Here is a 20,342-nt window from a genome sequence, read left to right on the forward strand (position 1 = left end):
AGCACAGTTAACGTCTCAGATCAGTGACCCTTCATCAGTGGATCCGAAATGATGTCATACGCATGCACCATTTGGTCCTTACCCTGGTCAGACTTTTGTTGCGCATTTGCACAGCTTGCAGGATCTGATGACCTTAGCAGATTCCCACGTTGTCAGGAGTCAGCTTGGGAGAGATATCACCAGTGTGCCAGCACAAGATCCTGCCAATTCAGTGGCAGGACAGCCGCTCCAATATCAGTACGCTCTCTCAGACCAACATCCCCAGTATCCAGACACTGTTCATAGTCACTCAGTTATGTTGGGAGGGCCACAAATTTCACAGGCCTGACACAGGACTCCCAAAACAAGCTTTGTACTCTGCGCTTTGGCACGGCAAGAGGCTAGCAGGAGAGCAGAGGAAATGCTACATTGTCTTTAAAGCCTCCGTGACAAAATATTAACTCTGCACTGTTACGTGGAAATATCTTGTCCCAGCCTGCCCTAAATGGAGAGGAAGCATCCGTGAAGGTGCCAGCCAGTTCGAAAAACGTTGACATACTCAGACAGTGACCAGGTGCAAACAGCGGAAGGAACATTTGGAAATTCGAGCATCTCATTCACTCACCTCACCAAACACAACCTGTCCCAGCTGGAGTGGGGGAAAGTCATCCTCATTCCCAAGAGACTGCCTAAGACTTTGTTAAACACTTTCTTGAAATCCACAGCAGCAACCTCCATTGCATTCTCATCATCAACATTCCCTTTTACCTCATCTAACAATTTAATTAAATACTTAATTGAGGTGGGCATGTGTGAATGAGTTTAAAGTTGGGTATTTAAAGCCGAGATTATTCTTTCATGGGACTTGGGCATCACTGGCAGGGCCAGCATTTGTTGCCCAAGCATAATTTCCCTTAACAACCAAGAGTTTGCTAGGCCGTTCCACAGGGAAGTTAAGAGTCAACCACGTTTCTGTGGGTCTGGAGTGACATGTATGCCAGACCTTGGAAGGACGGCAGATTTCCTTCCCTAAAGGACATTGATGGGTTATTACTGCAGTTAATGATAGTTTCATGGCACCATTACTGACACCAGCTTTCAATTACAGATTTTACTTTGACTTTGGATTTTTCTATTGATCAATTGAATATAAATTCCACCAGCTGCCCTGGCGGATTTTGAACTTGTGTCCCCAAGGCATTATCCTGGAAATCTGGATTACTAGCTCAGTGCCATCACTACTCCGCCACCATCTCCCCAAGCAGTGAGAAAAATTAGTTATGCAAGAACTAGTCAAAAACGATGGCAGGGACTCAAAGACGTATTGAGCACAATACGTATTGAATACTTGGATCCTGTTCCAACTCTTTGGAAAATGAACTCAATTAATATCCATGCTCCGTTCTTTACTGTTACCCTGAATTTTATTTCCCTTACACTATTTATGCAATTCTCTTTTGAATGTTGATATTCAATCTGAAATGAACAGCCTTTATCTAGTGCCAAAAACCCACAACAACACGCTGATAAAAGTTGTTTCCCCATGTAGCTCCTCAATGCACATTTTGGATTCGGAAAGGAACATGTGTGACTTTCAAAGAGAGAACTTCTGAGAAGAATGGGTAGCCTTAACGTTTCAGGCAGCGTACACTGCCCGTCGTCAGGAGAAATGACTCGTCCAGAAAGAAGAAATAGCTTTATATCTGGTGGAGCATGGAAATGTACGCAGGGCGATATTGCTAATCGGATATTACGTGTTCTCGTTCTTGCTGCTATTGGTAGGCGTATTGTGTTTCGTGGTATGTCGGTTTTTCTCTTCCTTCCACAATCAATGTTCATTTTTGCTTTCCTCATTCCATTTCTTGCCTGCAACATTGCCTTATATAATATTCATTTGCAATACATACTCCATTAAACTTACTCTGCTTGCCCGCTGTTCCTGGGGGTGATGGAGCACACCTCCCATTCACACCAGTACACATTTTTTCTGTGACTTCAGTTGAGAAATTTAGATCTGCCTGACGTTTTACATAAGAACATAAGAAATAGGAGCAGTATTAGGCCATTCAGCACCTCAAGCCTGCCCGCCATTCAATAAGATCATGGATGAGCTTCCCCAGGTCCCAACACTTCTTTTCAGTCAGCTCCGCATACCCCTCCACTCCACGAGATTTCAAAACTCTATCTACGTCCTCCTTAAATATATTTAGTGGCCTCGCCTCCACAACTCTCTGAGGTGCAGAATCCCAGAAAATCACAACCCTCTAAGAGAAGAAATTCCTTTGCATCTCAGTTTTAAATTTGTGCCCCCTTATTCTGTAATTGTGACCCCGGGTTCGAGATTCCCCCACACGTGGAGATATAGTCTTAACATCTATCCTGTAAAGCCCCCTCAAAATCTTATATGTTTCAAGAAGGTCACCTCTTATTCTTCTAAACTCCAATAAATGAAGCCCGAACCTGTTTAGCCGTTCATGATAAGACAAACCCTTCATCCCAGGAATGAGCCTGGTGAACCTTTTCTGAACAGTCTCCAATGCTAGTATATCCTTCATTAAATATGGGGACCAAAATAGTACACAGTACTCCAGATGTGGCCACACCAATACCCTGTAACAAGACTTACCTATTTTAAACTCTGAGCCCCTGGCAATAAAGGCCAACTTTCCATTTGCCTTTCTAATTACTTGCTGCAGCTGCATGCAAACATTTTGTGTTTAATGTACAAGAGGACCCAGATCCCTCTGTACTGCAGTATTTTGTAGCCTTCTCCATCTAAATAATAATCTGTCTTTTTATTCTTCCCACCAAAGTGGATGACCTCACACTTTCCCACATTGCACTCCATCTGCCAAGTTTTCTTTTCTGCCCCCACTCACTTGACCTATCTATATCCCTTTGCAGATTCTGTGTCCTCATCACAACATGCCTTCCCACCTATTTTTGAATCATCAGCAAATTTAGATACACAACACTCTGTCCCTTCCTCCGAGTCATTGATGTAGATAGTAAATAGTTGATGTCCTCGGACCGATCCTTGAGGCACCCGATTAGTTACGGCTTTCCAATCTGAAAAAGACCCATTGATCACGATGCACTGCCTTCTGTGCTGTGTGACACACAAGCAAAGCTAGGCCTACGTGCGAAATGACAGCGAATGGATTGTTCACGAAATGTTCCTGAGGAACCTTCTGCCACAGGTGATGCTAAGGTCAAGAAATGAATTGCTGATAATTGGCGCTTCTGTATAATATTTTGATGTGTATGAGTGACGGACGACAGAGTTGCGAATGACGATTGAAATGTGCCGTTTTGTCAAGTTGGTTCAGCGCAACAAGATCCAAACTGTTCCTCCTTTATCATAAAAACTCATTTATAACGTGGCCTTGAATCAAGTAGAAGGCAAATGAACAGAACCCTGGAGGTGAAGAATTATTCTAATTCCAATGAAAAAAGGGCTAATCTGTTTAGCTGTTCTTGATAAAGACAAGGCTTCATCCCAGGAAACAGCCTGGTAATTATTTTATGAGCTGCCTCTAATGCTGGCATATCATTCCTTAAATATGAGGACCAACACTGTATGCAGTACTCCAGGTGTGGCATTACCAACCTCCTGCACAGTTGTAACAAGACTTCCATACTTTTAAACTCTAACCCCCTAGCAATAAAGGCCAAAATTCCACTTACCTTCCTAATTACTCGCTGATAACCTGCATGATAACATTTTGTATTTAATGTACAAGAACACCCAGATCCCTCTGTACTGCAGTATTTTGTAGTCTTTCTCCATCTAAATAATAATCTGCCTTTTTACTCTTCCTACCAAATTGGAAGACCTCACACTTTCCCACAATGAACACCATTTGCCAAGTTTTTTGTCCACTCACTTAACAGATCGACATCCCTTTGCAGCTTATTTCTGTCATCATCACAGCATGCCTTCTCACCTAAATTTGTATCGTCAGCAAATTTGGCTACACTACACTCTGTCCCTTCCTCCAAGTTATTAATATAGATAGTAAATAGTTGAGGCCCCAGGACCGATGTTTCTGGCATCCCACTAGTTATGGCTTTCCAACCAGAAGAAGACACATTAATCCTGACTCTCTGCATTCCATGTGCTAGACAATCCTCGATCCGTGCCAACACATTACCCCAATACCCTCAGCAATAAACTTTTATGCGGCACCTAATTGAAAGCCTTCTGAAAATCCAAATACACAACATCTACCAGTTCACCTTTATCCACTCTGATGTTTATATCCTCAAAGAACTTTAACAAATTAGTCGAACATGATTTGCCTTTAATAAAACTATTTTGACTGTGTGTGATTGCATTATGTTTTTCTAAATGACCTGCTATTTCTTCCTTAATAATGGACTCGAGCATTTTCCCATGTTAAGCTAACTGGTCTATATATTTGTGATTTCTGTATCCCTCCTTTATTGAATCGGGGCGTCACATTAGCGGTTTTCCAAACCGCTGGTACCCTACGCAATCCAGTGAGTTTTGGTATGTTATGACCAATGCCTTCACTATCTCTGCAGCCACTTCTTTTAAAACCTTTGGATACAGGCCATCAAGTGCTGGCGACGGGACTGCCTTTATTCCCATAAGTTTGTCAAGAGCCTTTTCCCTCGTGATAGAGATTGCTACAAGTTCCTCCCTCCCATTTACACGTTGCTCATCTATTATTGTTGGGATGTTTATAGTGTCCTCCACCGTAAAGGCCAATACAAAATATTGATTTAAATTAGCAGCCATTTCCCTGTTCCCTGTTATGAATTCCCCAGTCTCATCCACTAAGGGTCCCACACTTACTTTAGCTACTCTCTTTCTTTTTAGATAACCGTAGAAGCTCTTTGTGCTTGTTTTTATATTTCTTACCAATTTACTCTTAATCAATTTTCTCCCTCTTCATTAGTCTTTAAGTCATCCGCTGATTTATAAAAAAAACATCCCAATCCTCTGCCCTGCCACTAACTTTCGCCACTTTGTACGCCTTTGTTTTTGAATTGATAGTCTCCTTAACGTCCTTTTTGTTATCCACGGGTGGTCCATCGTTTTCATTGGGTCCTTCCTTCTGACCGGAATAAATGTTTGCTGAGTGTTATGAAATATCTGCTTAAAAGTCTGCCACTGTTCATCTGCTGCCTTTCGTTTTATTCTATGTTACCAGTCCGCATTAGAAAACTCTTTCTTCATACCTCTGTAAATGTACTTGTCTAAGTTGAAGACACTGGTTTGAGACCCGAGTTGCTCACCCTCCAACTGCATTTGAAATTGTACCATGTTATGAACACATCCCCCGAGACGATTTTTAGCTACGAGATATCTTCTTAATCCTACCTCATTGCACATTACTAAATCTAAAATAGTCCGTTCCCGGGTAGATTCTGCAATGTATAGTTCTAAGAAACAATCCCTGATGCATTCTACAAATTCGTCTTCCTTGCCAATTTGATTTGTCCAGTCGAAATGCAGATTAAAATCACCCATGATAATTGTAGTGCTTTTCTCACACGCCTCCATCATTTCCTGATTAATACTTTGTCCTACAGAGAGGCAACTCCTTGGAGACCTATAGACCACTGCCACCCGTGATTTCTTTCCTTGCTATTCCTTATTTCTAACCAAACTGTTTCTACATCACGATCTACTGCACCTATATCCTTACTCAAAACTGCACTGATCACTTCCTTTAATAGCAAAGCTACCCCACCTACTTTTACTTTCTGCGTATTCTTCCAGAACGCCGAATATCCTTGAACATTGAGGTTCCAGTCTTGGTTATCCTGCCACCACATCTCTGTGATAGCTATCAAATCATATTCATTTATTTCTATTTGTGCCATCAGCTCATCCATCTTGTTACAAATGTTACGCGCATTCAGATAAAGAGCCTTAAGCTTTGACTTTTTTTTAAAACCATTTTTACGTACTCTGGTTCTAATTTCTGCTGTACTCTTATGCTTGTATTCTGTGTCCCTTCCTGTCACATTCCGATTAATGTATGCCCTTTCACTACCCTGCACCTCTGCTGTCTCGTTACGTTTCGACTTTTTAAACTTCCCTTCTATTGGACCCTCCCCCAACTATTTACTTTGAAGTCTTTTCTAGAAACCTACTTATACGATTCTCCAGGATACTGGTCCCAGCATGGTTCAAGTGAAGCCCATCCCAATGGAACAGCTCTCTCTTTCCCCAGTAATGGTGCCAATGTCCCATAATCGGGGCCCATTTCTCCCACACCAATCTTTGAGCCATGCATCTACCTCTCTAATCTTATTTCCCCAATGCCAACTTGCACGTGGCTCAAGTAGTAATCTGGAACCTTTGTGGTTCTGCCTTCTAATTTAGCCCTGAGCTGCTCATAGTCCCTCAGGAGAACCTCCTTCCGATGTTGTTGATAGCTATGTGGACCATGACACCTGGATCCTTCACTTGCACTCCAAGTTCTTCTCTAGCCCAGAAGAGATGTCCTTCACCTTGGCACCAGGCAGGTAATACAGCCTTTGGAATTTTCTATTTTGCTGCAGAGAATTGCATCTATTCCCCTAACTATGCTATCCCCTATTACAGCTACATTTCTCTGTTCTCCTCCCACTTGAATGGCGCACTGAACCAGAGGTGGCGGGACAGTGGTATACAGTAGGGAGGGAGTTTCCCTGGGAGTCCTCAACATCGACTGCGGACCCCATGAATTCTCATGGCATCAGATCAAACATGGGCAAGGTAACCTCCTACTGATTACCACCTACCGCCCTCCCTCAGCTGATGGCTCAGCACTCCACCATGTTGGACACCAGTTGGAGGTAGCACGTAAGGTGGCAAGTGCAGAAAATGTACTGTGGGTGGGGGATTTCAATGTCCATCACCAAGCGTGGCCCGGCAGCACCACTGCTGACAGATCTGGACGAGTCGTAAAGGACATAACTGCTAGACTGGATCTGCGGCAGGTGGTGGGGGAACCAACACGAGGGAAACACATGCTTGACCTTGTCCTCACCAATCTGCCTACGGCAGATGCTTCTGTCCATGTTTGTATTGGTCGGAGTGACCACAGCACAGTCCTTATGGAGACGAAGTCACGCCTTCACATTGAGGAAACCGTCCATCGTGTTGTGTGGCACTATCACCGTGCTAAATGGGATAGATTTCCAACAGATCTAACAATGCAAAACTGGGCATCAATGAGGCGCTGTGAGCCAACAGCAGCAGCACAATCTGTAACCTCATGGCCCGGAATAGCCCCCACTCTACCATTACCATCAAGCCAGGAGACAAACCCTGGTTCAATGAAGAGTGCAGGAGGGCATGCCAGGAGCAGCACCAGGCATACTTCAAAATGTGGTGTCAACCTGGTGAAGTTACAACACAGGACTAGCTGCATGCCAAACTGCGTACGCAGCATGTGATAGACAGAGCTAAGCGACCCATAACCAACGGATTAGATCTAAGCTCTGCAGTCCTGTCACATCCAGCCATGAATGGAGTTGGACAATTAAACAACTAACTTGAGGAGGTTGCTCCACAAATATCCCCATGCTCAGTGATGGGGGAGCCCAGTACATCAGTGCGAAAGATAAGGCTGAAGCATTTGCAACAATCTTCAGCCAGAAGTGCCGAGCTGATGATCGATCTCGGCCTCCTCCTGAAGTCCCCAACATCACAGATTCCATACTTCAGCCTATTCGATTCACTCCGCGTGATATCAAGAAATGACTGAAGGCACTGGATACCGCAAAAGCTATGGGCCCTGACAATATTCCGGCAACAGGACTGAAAACCTGTGCTTCAGAAATTGCCGCACACCTAGCCAAGCTGTTCCAGTACAACGACAACACAGGCATCTACCCTGCAATGTGGAAAATTGCCCAGGTCTGCCCTATACACAAACAGCATGACAAGTCCAACCCGGCCAATTACCGCCCCATCAGCCTACTCTCAATCATCAGTAAAGTGATGGAAGGTGTCATCAACAGCACGTGCTTAGCAATAACCTGCTCAGTGACGCTCAGTTTGGGTTCCGCCAAGGCCACTCACCTCCTTACCTCATTACAGCCTTTGTTCAAACATAGACAAAAGAGCTGAACTCAAGAGGTGAGGTGAGAGTGACTGCCCTTGACATCAAGACAGCATTTGAGCGATTATGGCATCAAGGATCCCTAGCAAAACTGCGGTCAATTGGGAATCAGGGGGAAATCCCTCCGGTGGCTGGAGTCATACCGAGTGCAAAGGAATATGGTTGTGGTTGTTGGAGGTCAATCATCTCAGCTCCAGGAGATCACTGCAGAGTTCCTCAGGGTAGTGGCCTCGGCCCAACCATCTTCAGCTGCTTCATCAATGACCTTCCTTCAATCATAAGGTCAGAAGTGGGGATGTTCGCTGATGATTGCACAATGTTCAGCACCATTCGTGACTCCACAGATACTGAAGCAGTCCGTGTAGAAATGCAGCAAGACCTGGACAATATCCACTCTTGGGCTGATAAGTAGCAAGTAACATTCGCGCCACACAAGTGCCAGGCAATGACCATCTCCAATAAGAGAGAATCTAACCATCTCCCCTTGACATTCAATGGAATTACCATCGCTGAATCCCCCACTATCAACATCCAAGGGGCTATCATTGACCAGAAACTGAACTGGAGTAGCCATATAAATACCGTGGCTACAAGAGCAGGTCAGAGGCTTGGAATCATCATGCGAGTAACTCACCTCCTGACTCCCCAAAGCCTTTCCACCATCGACAATGCACAAGTCAGGAGTGTGATATAATACTCTCCACTTGCCTGGATGGGTGCAGCTCCAACAACACTCAAGAAGCTCAACAGCATCCAGGACGAAGCAGCCCGCTTGATTGGCACCCCATCGACAAACATTCACTCCCTCCACCACCGACGCACACTGGCAGCAGTGCGTACCATCTTCAAAATGCACTGCAGCAATGCACCAAGGCTCCTTAGACAGCACCTTCCAAGCACACGACCTCTACCAACTAGAAGGACAAGGGCAGCAAATACATGGGAACACCACCACCTGCAAGTCCCCCTCCAAGTCACACACCATCTTGATTGGAACTATATCGCCGTTCCTTCATTCTCGCAGTCAAATTCCTGGAACTCCCTTCCTCACAGCACTGTGGGTCTACCGACACCAAATGGACTGCAGCGGTTCAAGAAGGCAGCTCACCACCACCTTCTCAAGGGAAATTGGGGATGGGCAATAAATGCTGGCCTGGCCAGCGTCGCCCACATCCCATGAATGAATGCAAAAAAGAATGGCTGAGGCTCCTCCAAAGCTAAATTGTGGATCTCCATACCTGCGTCACGCGCAGTCACACTCTCCTGTCCCTGCCGACGGTCCAATTTTGATGCAATTAATCTAATTGGTGTGACTGTCTCCTGAAAACAGTGTCCAGGTAACTCCCCCCATTTCTGATGTGTCGCAGTGTCCGCAGCTGCGACTCCAGCTCATCAACTCTCAGCTGAAGGCTCTCAAGCGGCCAACACTTGCTGCAGATGTGATCACCGTGGATCGCACCGGCGTCCACCAGAACCCACATACTGCAGCTGCAACACATCATCTGCCCATCCATCTCTATTCTATTTAATTAATTAATTTGGATCTCAGTATTTAAAAAAATAATTATTTAGGTGAACACTCAACGTGTAATGATTCAAAACAAAAATAGAGACACGGAGGAAATACCCACCAGTCAATTACCAGCTCTCCTGTGGCGTCACGGTCTTTTGGTCAAGCAGGTCCACAGTACAGAGCCACTGTTTCTTTTTTTTTAATCCCCGTCTCCTCGCCCCTGTTGCCACTCTCGCTGACGCCGCTCTGGTCTTGCTGATCTGGTCTCTGAATTTAAACGTTAGCCTGTAATCATTGGAAAAGAAAAACTTCCTTCTCATTTACCACTTTAATGTTAGAATGGTTTATCAAGCTGGAAAATGCACATTTAACACAAATTTTATTAACAATCTTCCACTTTTCTCCTCACTTTTTAAGCTCAGCGATAACGACCTCCACATTCGGGCAAAGAGTTTTTACTGCTGCAATAAAGTGTCACTTGTTTCCATTTGCTCCCTGACTGTTTCTTTCCTCAGCTCTCCTGGGGGATTCAGAGGGATTTTTGTTCATCGCTTGTCCAAATTCAGGAGGTTCCAGCTCCTCTGCAGCTGATGTCCTGGAGAAATCAACTGTATTTAAAATGTTTCCCTCTGTTTGGAGAGATGAGGAAAAACTGTTTACATAACAGAGGGGAGAAACTAATAGGCTGGGAGTTGTCATGTTCTGGAATTCACTATCTGATGGGTTTCTCAAAGCAGATTCAATATTAACTTTCAAAAGCCAACAGGATCAAAACTTCAATTACTCTTAGATATAGTAGAAAAGATACTAGCACGGAAAGATAGGTGAGAGAGTCAGATTGCATAATTTTAGTGATGAAGAACTCAACACAACCTATTTAGAGAGTGTTTATGTGTGAATGATTGCATGAGGTTTATTTAATGATGTTGCTTTATTTATACATTACCTTTAATCAATCAAAATAATTTTACAAACATCAGCCAGTTTAATGTTACAACTGTTTACATAGTGGGAAAATAGCCATTCAACGCAAATTGTATTGCAATTCTTTTATTCAGCATCTCCGGTTCAAATAAAGTAAATACCTCAAACTAGTGGAAACTTCCAAACTCATGAACACAGAATTTCCCATCAGCAATTGCTCAGCATCTCCATCCGCTGGGAGCCATGCCTCAGTGCACTTACTGTCTTTCTCACCATCCACGTCTGCTGGAGTACCTGCCGCACTGCAGTTTCTGCCCCACTCTCACCATCTCCATCTACTGGTGTCCCTGTCTCACTGCAACTTCTGTTCCTTTCATCATCTCACAATCACTGTGATTTGTCGCTTTGTCCATTTTGCTCTGCGTCCAGGCTGGGTTTGGTTGAATCCAGCTGAGATTTTCAGTGATGCCTTTGTGTGAAGTCCCACCTCAATAGGTCAGTTTATTAATAAAATATAATCTCAGAATCATATTTAAATCATTTCAGGGCTCATTGCTGTGAATATAAAATATGCTTTTGGTCATGTGTGGAGGGTAGGGAATGAAATATGAATGGGATTTAGTTCCAATCTTCGAAACCTTCAGCTCTTTCTATGATTTCACTTATTTAACAATGAGATTGAGAAAGTAATTCACTGCGTTCTTCAGCCCCTGTCTGAATTTAGTCTGGGTCGCTGCGTAAATACATGTGTTGGTGCAGGAACTGAGAATCTGCAGCACCATTGATGTTTTATTTGTGATAAAGTGAGGGTCAATGTTGGAGGAAATGTACTGAATATCTGCAATTCGGCTGCAAATGATAAACACAACCAGTGTGATTCAAAACATTATAAAACTGCCAGGTCTACTGAAGAGTAAAATAATTGTTTTTCTGCGATTCTCCATCTCTGGGTCCTTGTGATTCTTTCTTCCCATTAGCTCCTTGCTTATCTGATATTTGTGGGATGCTTATAGTGTCCTCCAACGTGAAGACCGATGCAAAATATTGGTTTAAATTATCTGCCATTTCCCTGTTCTCTGTTATCAGCTCTCCAGTCGCATCCTCCAAGGGTCCCACACACACTTTAGCTATTCTCTTTCTTTTTATATAACCGTGGAAGCTCTTGCTGTTTGTTTTTATATTTCCTGCCAATTTGTTTTCATAATGGATTTTCTGCTTCCGTATCAGCTTCTTAGTCATCCACTGCTTGTTGCTAAAATATTCCAAATCCTCCGGCCTATCATTAGTTTTTGCTGCTTTGTATGCCTTCGTTTTTGATTGGCTGCTCTCTTTGACCGCCTTTGTTGACCACCGGCCGTTCATCCTTCTCATCAAGTCCTTCTTTTTGACCTGGATAATTTTTTTTGCTGTGCATTATGAAATATCTGTTTAAATGTCTGCCACTGCACATCCACTGACCTTCCCCTTAGTTTTTTTTTGTTCCAGCCCTCTTTAGACAACTCTTTCTTCATACCTCCATAATTGTCTTTGTTTAAGTTGAGGTCACTAGTTTGAGACCCGAGTTGCTCGCCTTCAAACTGATTTTGAAATTCTTCCATGTTGTGCTCATTACCCCCGGATGATCCTCAACTATGATATCTCTTATTAATCCTACCTCATTACACATTACTAGATTTAAATAGCCTATTCCCAGGAAAGTTCTGCAACGTATTGCTCTCAGTCGCAATCCCTGATGCACTCTATAAATTCGTCCTCCATCTTACCTCTGCCAATCTGAAAAGTCCAGTCAGTCTGCAGATTAAAATCACCCATGACAATTGTAGCGCCCTTCTTACACGCCTCCGATGTGTCTGATTTAAAATTTGTCCTCCAGTGAGGCATCTCTTCAGGGGCCGATAGACGACCCCCACGAGTGAAGTCTTACCCTTGCTATTCCTTATTTCAACCCAAAATTGCATCTATATCACTGCTCACCACCGTACTATTAGCTTCTTTTTTTAACAAAGCTACTCCACCTCCTTTTCCGTTTGGCCGATTTTTCCAGAACGTCGAATACTCGTGAATATTGAGTTCCTAGTCTTGGTCACCCGACAACCACGTCTCTATAATAGCTATCAAGTCATATTCATTTATTTATATATGTGCCATCAAATCATCTTTCTTTATATAAATGCTGTTTTCATTCAGATAAAAAGCCTTAAGCTTTGGCTTTTTACCATTATTATTCATCCTGGTTCTAATTTCTGCTTAACGCTTCAGCTTATATTTTCTGCCCCTTCCTCTCATACTTTGATTACTTATCGCTTCCTCATGACCCTGTAGCTCTTCTCTCTCGCTTCTTCCTTGACTTATTTAAACTTCCCTTCAATTGAACCCTACCACTACCCTCCCCGCCCTCCACCACCACCCCCCCCCGCCCCCCAACTGATAATTTTAAAGTCCGATCTACAATCCGAGTTATACGATTCGCCAGGACACTGGTCCCAGCTTGCTTCAAATTAAGCCTATCCTAACGAAATATCTCTCACCTTAGCCAGTACTGGTGCCATTGTCACATGGATCAGAACCTATTTCTCCCACAGTAATCTTGGAGCCACGTGTTTACCTCTCTAATCTTATTTTCATAATACCAATGTGCATGTGGCTCAGGTAGTAATCCGGGTATTATTACCTTTGTGGTTCTGTTTCTTAATTTAGCCCCGAGATGCACATAGTCCATTAGCAGAACCTCTTTCCTAGGCCTACCTATGTCGTCGGTACCGAACTGGATTACAACAACTGGATCCTTCCCCTCCCACTCCAAGTTCCTCTCCAGCACAGAAGAGATGTCCTTAACATTGGAACCAGGTAGACAACGCCGCCTTCAGGACTCATTGTCTTTGCTGCAGAGAAACATATCTATTAACCTAACAATGCTATCCCCTATTACTACTATATTTCTCTTCTCACGCCTCACTTGAATGGCGCTCTGAACAACTGTGATGTGCTCAGTTCATTCATCCTCCCTGCAGTCTGTGCCCTCGTCCACACTGGGAACAAGAACCTCTTACCTATTGAAACAGGGGACTGGCTAAGTCTCCTCCAAAGCTAAACTCGGGATCACCATACCTACCTCAATCGCAGTCACACCCTCATGTCCCTGACCATGGTCCAAGTTTGATTTAATTAATCTAAGAGTGTGACTGTCTCCTGAAATACTGTGTCCAGGTAACTCTGCCCATCCCTGATGGGTCGCACAGTCCGCAGCTCGGACTCCAGCTCATCAAATCTGAGTCGGAATTACTTCGAGCAGCTAACACTTGCTGCAGATGTGGTCACCGTGGATCGCACCAGCGTCCACCAACTCCCACATCCTGCAGCTGCAACAGCAACACATTGCCTTCCCAGCCATTTCTATTCTATTTTGTTAATTAATTTGGATGTTAAATATTATAAACGTGAATTTCTTACCTGTACTCTTCAGCTGTAATAATTTCTTGATTTAAACCACTTGACTAATCAAAAGAGACACCGTCAGGATACCCACCAATCACCTACCTGTTTTCCTGAGATGTCACACCTCGGCTCTGACAGGTGGAGAGAGGTAGAAGTGATTCTCTGCCACCGCTTTTTATCTCCCACCGCCGCTGCCCTTCTCACGCAGGTCCGCTCTCCATGTCGTTCTCCCGACTGTAACGATTATTCCCTGCTGATGAATAACTGAAATATTTAGAATTAAAGTGCAAAAACACTTTAATTTCTGATCAGATTCTCCTGCTCTCCCAAAATACTCCGGAATCCACAGGGATAGTGTGGCACAGTAAAACAACAATATATTGCATCGAGGAATTGGTGCATATTTAGTTCTTGAAATACAATATAGGCATTAATATTGACAAAGGCACAAATTCCAGCTAAAACATTAAATAAATGTGTTATTATTATTTTACGTTATTTCCATTGTACATCAACACATACATTATGCACTGCAGCAATTTGTCCACATTAACTATATGGCAGTGGCGGAAGCAGTTACAAGAAATGCAAATTAAAGAGACAGATTTGTTATTGGTCACCCGATATATTCTAAACCTTCTTTAATCGGAGATGAAAATGTGAGGCATTACAAAAGGACCTTTGCATAAACTCTTCATTAATAAACAATGGTTTTAATCTCGGTAACAGTGTTGGTAATTGCATGTGGAGTAATATATCTCAGTATTTGTATCGACAGAGAAATGGTCCGATATCAATTCTGTTTGGAATTTTAATTAAACAGAAAACACACACTGTCAGACAAAATATAGAGGAAAAACAAATCTAGTTATTTCAACACAAAGTTAAATGACGGTTGATTAAAACAAAGTGATGTTTATATAGTGAAGCAAAGCACATTCATCATGTTCACACTGTTGGGAAAGTTCGAGCCATTCTCTCAGATTTAACATGGAATATTTTCCACCAGTCTGTGATAGACCGCCTGCAAACATCATATGTAGGATTTGAGGCTGAATTTTACCTTAAAAGAAAAAGAAAATTACTTGAAAGTTTTAGAGCAATGCTAACCATCAAACAAACACATCAAATGCAGTGTATGATTTCCTCAGAATATTCCTGCTTCAATAAGCCTCCTATTTCCTCAGTAAATACAGCAAATGTTCTCTCTGATATTTTGGAATCAATGACCGTTGAAAACACCATTAACTATCATACTAATATCAGAAACAGCCGGGACTGCACATTGTCAGCACAAATACATGCAACAAATAATGAAGCATTGGTCTTACCGGGGTGATGGAGATGTAAGATATTGACCTATACAGTCACTGTCCATCGTTAGTGGACGATAGCGACGTTTAAGAGACATCTTGACAAATACATGAATCGGAAGGTAATAGAGGGATATGGGCCCCGGAATTGCAGAAGGTATTAATTTCGGCAGACATCAAGATCGGCGCAGGCTTGGAGGGCCGAATGGCCTGTTCCTGTGCTGTATTGTTCTTTGTTCTTTGTTGTTCTTTGTTCGATAAGTAGGTGGTAGGGAATATGGGATTAGCGTATAAGTGGGTGGTTGTTGGTTGGCGCAGCCACGAAGGGCCTGTTTCAGTGCTGTTGCTCTTTATGACAAAGTGGAGATTGCCTTAATTACTGACTGACGGGGGTTACAATGAAACTACAGTCCTTTTTTAAATAAGATAAAGTCCAAAGCTGCAACTAACTTACTGGAAATGCCGATTGGGATACCAGTCGCAGGAAATCTCCTCTCTTAAACTTTCCTATTCTTGCAATTTCGAAGATAGGCTGAGGCAGCTTAGTTTCTGATTACCTGTTTTTTTACTAATAGAAACTGGCAGTGGGCAGAGAAATTTTCTTGCTGCTTTGCAGACTGTGACCTCTTTGGTTCCTTTTGTAGGCAGGCCCCGGAGATGTTGATTTGCAGCTTCAAGGCTTAAAAAGCAGACTGGTTGAAAAAGGATGGCTTCTAGGTCATGTGACCGGACCCCTTCAACCAGCTGCCGCACTTACTGTTGGTGAAATGAACTCCCCCTCCGCTCCAATTTAAACATGTTGTGCATAGTTGCAAATAAACCTGACAATGCTGTGTATAATGTCAGCTGACAATAATACGCTTGTGCACAAAAATACTGTAACTAGCGGTTGGTTTTCATCCATTAGTCACAGTGCAAGTGAAGTTTGTGACGTCATGTTCAAGTGATATTAGCTGTGTTCAGCTTGTGCCGTTTACCTGATATTTGCTGCGATCATGTCAAGCAATATTTGCTCTTCCCACATTAAATGACATTTAAATGATGCATGTTGTGGTCATTTTACGTGCTATTTGCTGTGTTCAGTTTCAGTATTATTTGCTGTGACCGTTTCAATCATATTTGGTTCTTCCAGTTTATTTGATTTTTGCTGTATCCCTTTTAAATGATATTTGCTGTGTTCATGTGAACTGAAAGTTGCTGTGAAATATTTAAGTGACATTTCTAGCGTCTAGTTTAAGTGTTGTTTTCTGTTTCCAGTTTAAGTGGCATTATCTATAGTCATTTTAAGTAATATTTGCTGTGACCAGTTGAAGTGATATTTTCTGTGTACTGTTGAATTAATATACTCTGCTATTAGCTCAAGTGACATCTGTTGTATCTAATGTGAGAAATATTTGCTGTGGTTTTCTTAAATGGTATTTTCCGTGGCAAATGTAATTCTTTTTTCTATGATTGAGTGTTTATGTACCCCCTCCCATGTCCACCGTCGACTACGGCTGCTCCAGTTTGGCTCAACCTTGAAACTCCCTGGGTTGGAGGGTTGGCTGTAAGCAGCACTGGAGCGTTAGATTTCAGTTTAAAATTAGCATTTTAATACTGTATTCGCTTTAATAACTATTAAGGTCAAGGAAGCCATTTTAAGATTAACATTTCTCTTTTCAGCCGTTTCATACTCTGCATTTTGTATTCTGTGTTATCTACATGCATTAATTCTGCATAAAGTATAACCAGTCATGATTATAAAAGTAATAAAACATGATTAAGTTATAATGAGTGCATTATTGCAATTGATAAATATATTGCAAAGTCTATTTACTTATTTAAAGTATTAATGAATAACAACTGTTTAAGTTGAAAGTTTCTGTGAGGTTCATTTTCTTATGAAATTGGAATCTTTCTGAACTCTGATAAGTTACGGTACACCATGACCTAGTCAGAGTCTAGCTTATGAACACCGAGTTGCTCAGCATCATATTGAAACTGGATGGGTAAAGAAAACATTGTTCTCCATGGATAACACATTGCTGCCGATTCAAACCAGGTGTTATCAACTGGAAGATGCTATTAAGAACCAACGAAGTTTACCAAACAACAGCTAGTACCAATCATTAAGGCAACAATACGTTAACTGTGACATGCATGATAGTTATCTAAGGGATAACAACAAGGGTTCCATCAGGTTTCTGTGTTCGACAGACTCTGAAGTTTCCGGAGTATGCATCACATTTTATTCCTGCAAGCCGGTTTGATATCAAGAACAGAGAGCTGAGAGCTTGAAAGCGACCCGTATTTCAACACACAATGAAACTAGCTAAAGCTGTAAATGCCATATTCCTAATTTTATGAATTATGTCTTCCTTTTCCTAAACTTTCTTATATTTGTTATCCAACGATTCCTGCTATTGTCTTACTTGTTTAATTCTCTTTTTCTCTTCATTTTAGGTCAATTAACATTGCCAGCAAATTGGAATAACTGAAATTGATCAGGCAACGAATTAAGCTAAAAACAAAATATTAGAGTGAAACAAAGTACATGGGATCACAAGTCTCCATTTCCTTGCCGTTTCCTTTGCATCACGGATTTAAGCATTTCCCAGTATCATTGAAATAGAATAGAGAGAATGGGATCAGGAGCAGCGACCCTTTTTTCACATCCTGCTTCCTGTCAGAACTCCATTTCATTCTCACAGTTTCTCCTTCTCCGACACATCTGCTCTGATGATGCAACCTTCCACAACAGCGCCTCTAATATATTTTTCTTGTTCCTCAACCGAGCATTCCCCGCCCCGCTTTGGTTGACAGGGTGCTCAACTGTGTCTCGCTCATTTCCTGCACCTGCGCCCTCACCCCTTCTTTTCCCTCACAAAAATCCGACAGGTTTTCTCTTGACCGCACTTTGCACCCCGCCAGCCTACACATTCAGAGGATTATCCTTCGCCATTTCCGCAACCTCCAGCATAATGCCAACAACAAACAGATCTCCCCCCTCCCCTCTCCTATCAGCATTCCGAGAGGAACATTTGCGTCGCAACAACCTGGCCCACTCCCCATTACCCCTGACACCTCGTCCCCTTCCCACCGCACCTTCCCATGCAATCGCAGGATGTGTAATACCTGCCCTTTTACCTCTTCTCTCTTCACTATCCATGGCCCTAAACACTCATTTCAGATGAAGCAGCCATTTACTTGTACATCTATCAATTTAGTATACTGAACTCGCTGCTGACAATGCAGTCTCCTCTACATTGGGGATACGAAACGCGGATTAGGTGACCGCATTTCCGAACACCTCCACTGAGCCCGGAAACATAAACCCGATCTTCCTGTCGCTTGCCATTTCAACACACACCCCTGCTGTCATTCCCACATCTCTGACCTGGGCTTGCTGCATTGTTCCAGTGACCATCAACGCAAGCTGGAGAACAGCAACGTTAATAAAAGCAAAATACTGCGGATGCTTGAAATCTGAAATAAAAACAAGAAATGCTGGAACCACTCAGCAGGTCTGGCAGCATCTGTGGAAAGAGAAGCAGAGTTAACGTTTCGGGTCAGTGACCCTTCATCGTAACAGCAACGTTAACTCTGCTTCTCTTTTCACAGATGCTGCCAGACCTGCCTTGGTTCCAGCATTTCTTGTTTTTATTTCTTGCCTTTACTTGTTGTCTCCTTAATGTGAGCCTTTCTTTTCCTGAACTACAGGATTGAAGTCCTCCAATCAGACATCTGTCACTGTCAAAGTACCATATCAGCTCTTCCCAAATCACAAATAACATCCTGTGTGACTGAAATAAACATTACCTTTTCCTCCTCGAGTTCTCGACCTGTCTGCAGCAATTGACTGAGTTGATCAGTCAATCCTCCAAATCTCTCCAACCATCGTCCCCGAGTCTGGGACTGCAATCATCTGCTTCCATTCTTATCATTATAATCATTGCCAGAATATCGACATCAGTAGATTCTATTCCAATTTCTGCAGCAACGTCTCTGTTTCTCTCGAAAGGTCTATTTCTCACTTACATTCTGTCTGCCAGTGACATCATCCAAAAACAGAATGTCAGTTTCAATATTTGTGCTGAAGACACCAGACTCTACCTCACCTTGACATTTCTCGTTTCTCTGTTTTCTCTGGATTGTCACACGGCTTGTCAGGAATCTGGCACCTGGTGAACAGCAATGTCCTTCAATTAAATATTGGAAAGGCTGAAGCCATTGACTTTGGTCCTTGCCACAAACGTTACTCTCCAGCCAGAATTCCTTTTCCTGGAAACTAGCTGAGACTGAACCATATTTTTTGCAAACTTGGTCAGATCATTGACATCGGGATGAGCTTACAACCACAAGCCTGCACCTTTGACAAGCTCCCTCATGGCAGACTGGTCTAAAAGGTGAATTCACACGGGCAACATGGATACAGAACTGGCTGCATCATAGAAAACAGAGGGGAGCAATGGAAGGATGCTTTTCTGAATGGAGGGATGTGACGAGTGGTGGTATGCAGAGATCAGTGCTGGGACCTTTGCTGTTTGTAGTATATATAGTTGATTTGGAGGAACATGTAGCTTGTCTGATGAGTAAGTTTGCGGACAACACAAAGGTTGGTGGTGTTGCGGACAGTGATGAGGATTGCCAAAGGATACAGCAGGATATAGATCGGTTGGAGACTTTGGCGGAGAAATTTCAGATGGAGTTTAATCAGGACAAATGTGAGGTAATGCATTTTGGAAGGTCTAATGCATGTGGGATGTATATAGTAAATGGCAGAACCCGCAGGAGTATTGACAGGCAGAGATATCTGGGCATACAGGTCCGCAGGTCACTGAAAGTGCAGCGCAGGTGGATAGGTTTGGTCGAGAAGGCATATGGCATGCTTCCCTTCGTCGTTCCGGGCATAGAGTATAAAAATTGGCAAGTCATGCTGCAGCTGAACAGAACTTTGGTTTGGCCACACTTAGAATATTTCGTGGAATTCCGGTCGCCACACTACCAGAAGGACATGGAGGCTTTGGAGAGGGTTTACCAGGATGTTGCCTGGTCTGGAGGGCATTAGCTATGAGGAGTGATTGGAAAAACTCGTATTGTTTTCATTGGAAC

Source organism: Heterodontus francisci, unplaced genomic scaffold (genome assembly GCF_036365525.1).
Source record: "Heterodontus francisci isolate sHetFra1 unplaced genomic scaffold, sHetFra1.hap1 HAP1_SCAFFOLD_341, whole genome shotgun sequence".
NCBI classification, from domain to species: Eukaryota; Metazoa; Chordata; class Chondrichthyes; order Heterodontiformes; family Heterodontidae; genus Heterodontus; species Heterodontus francisci.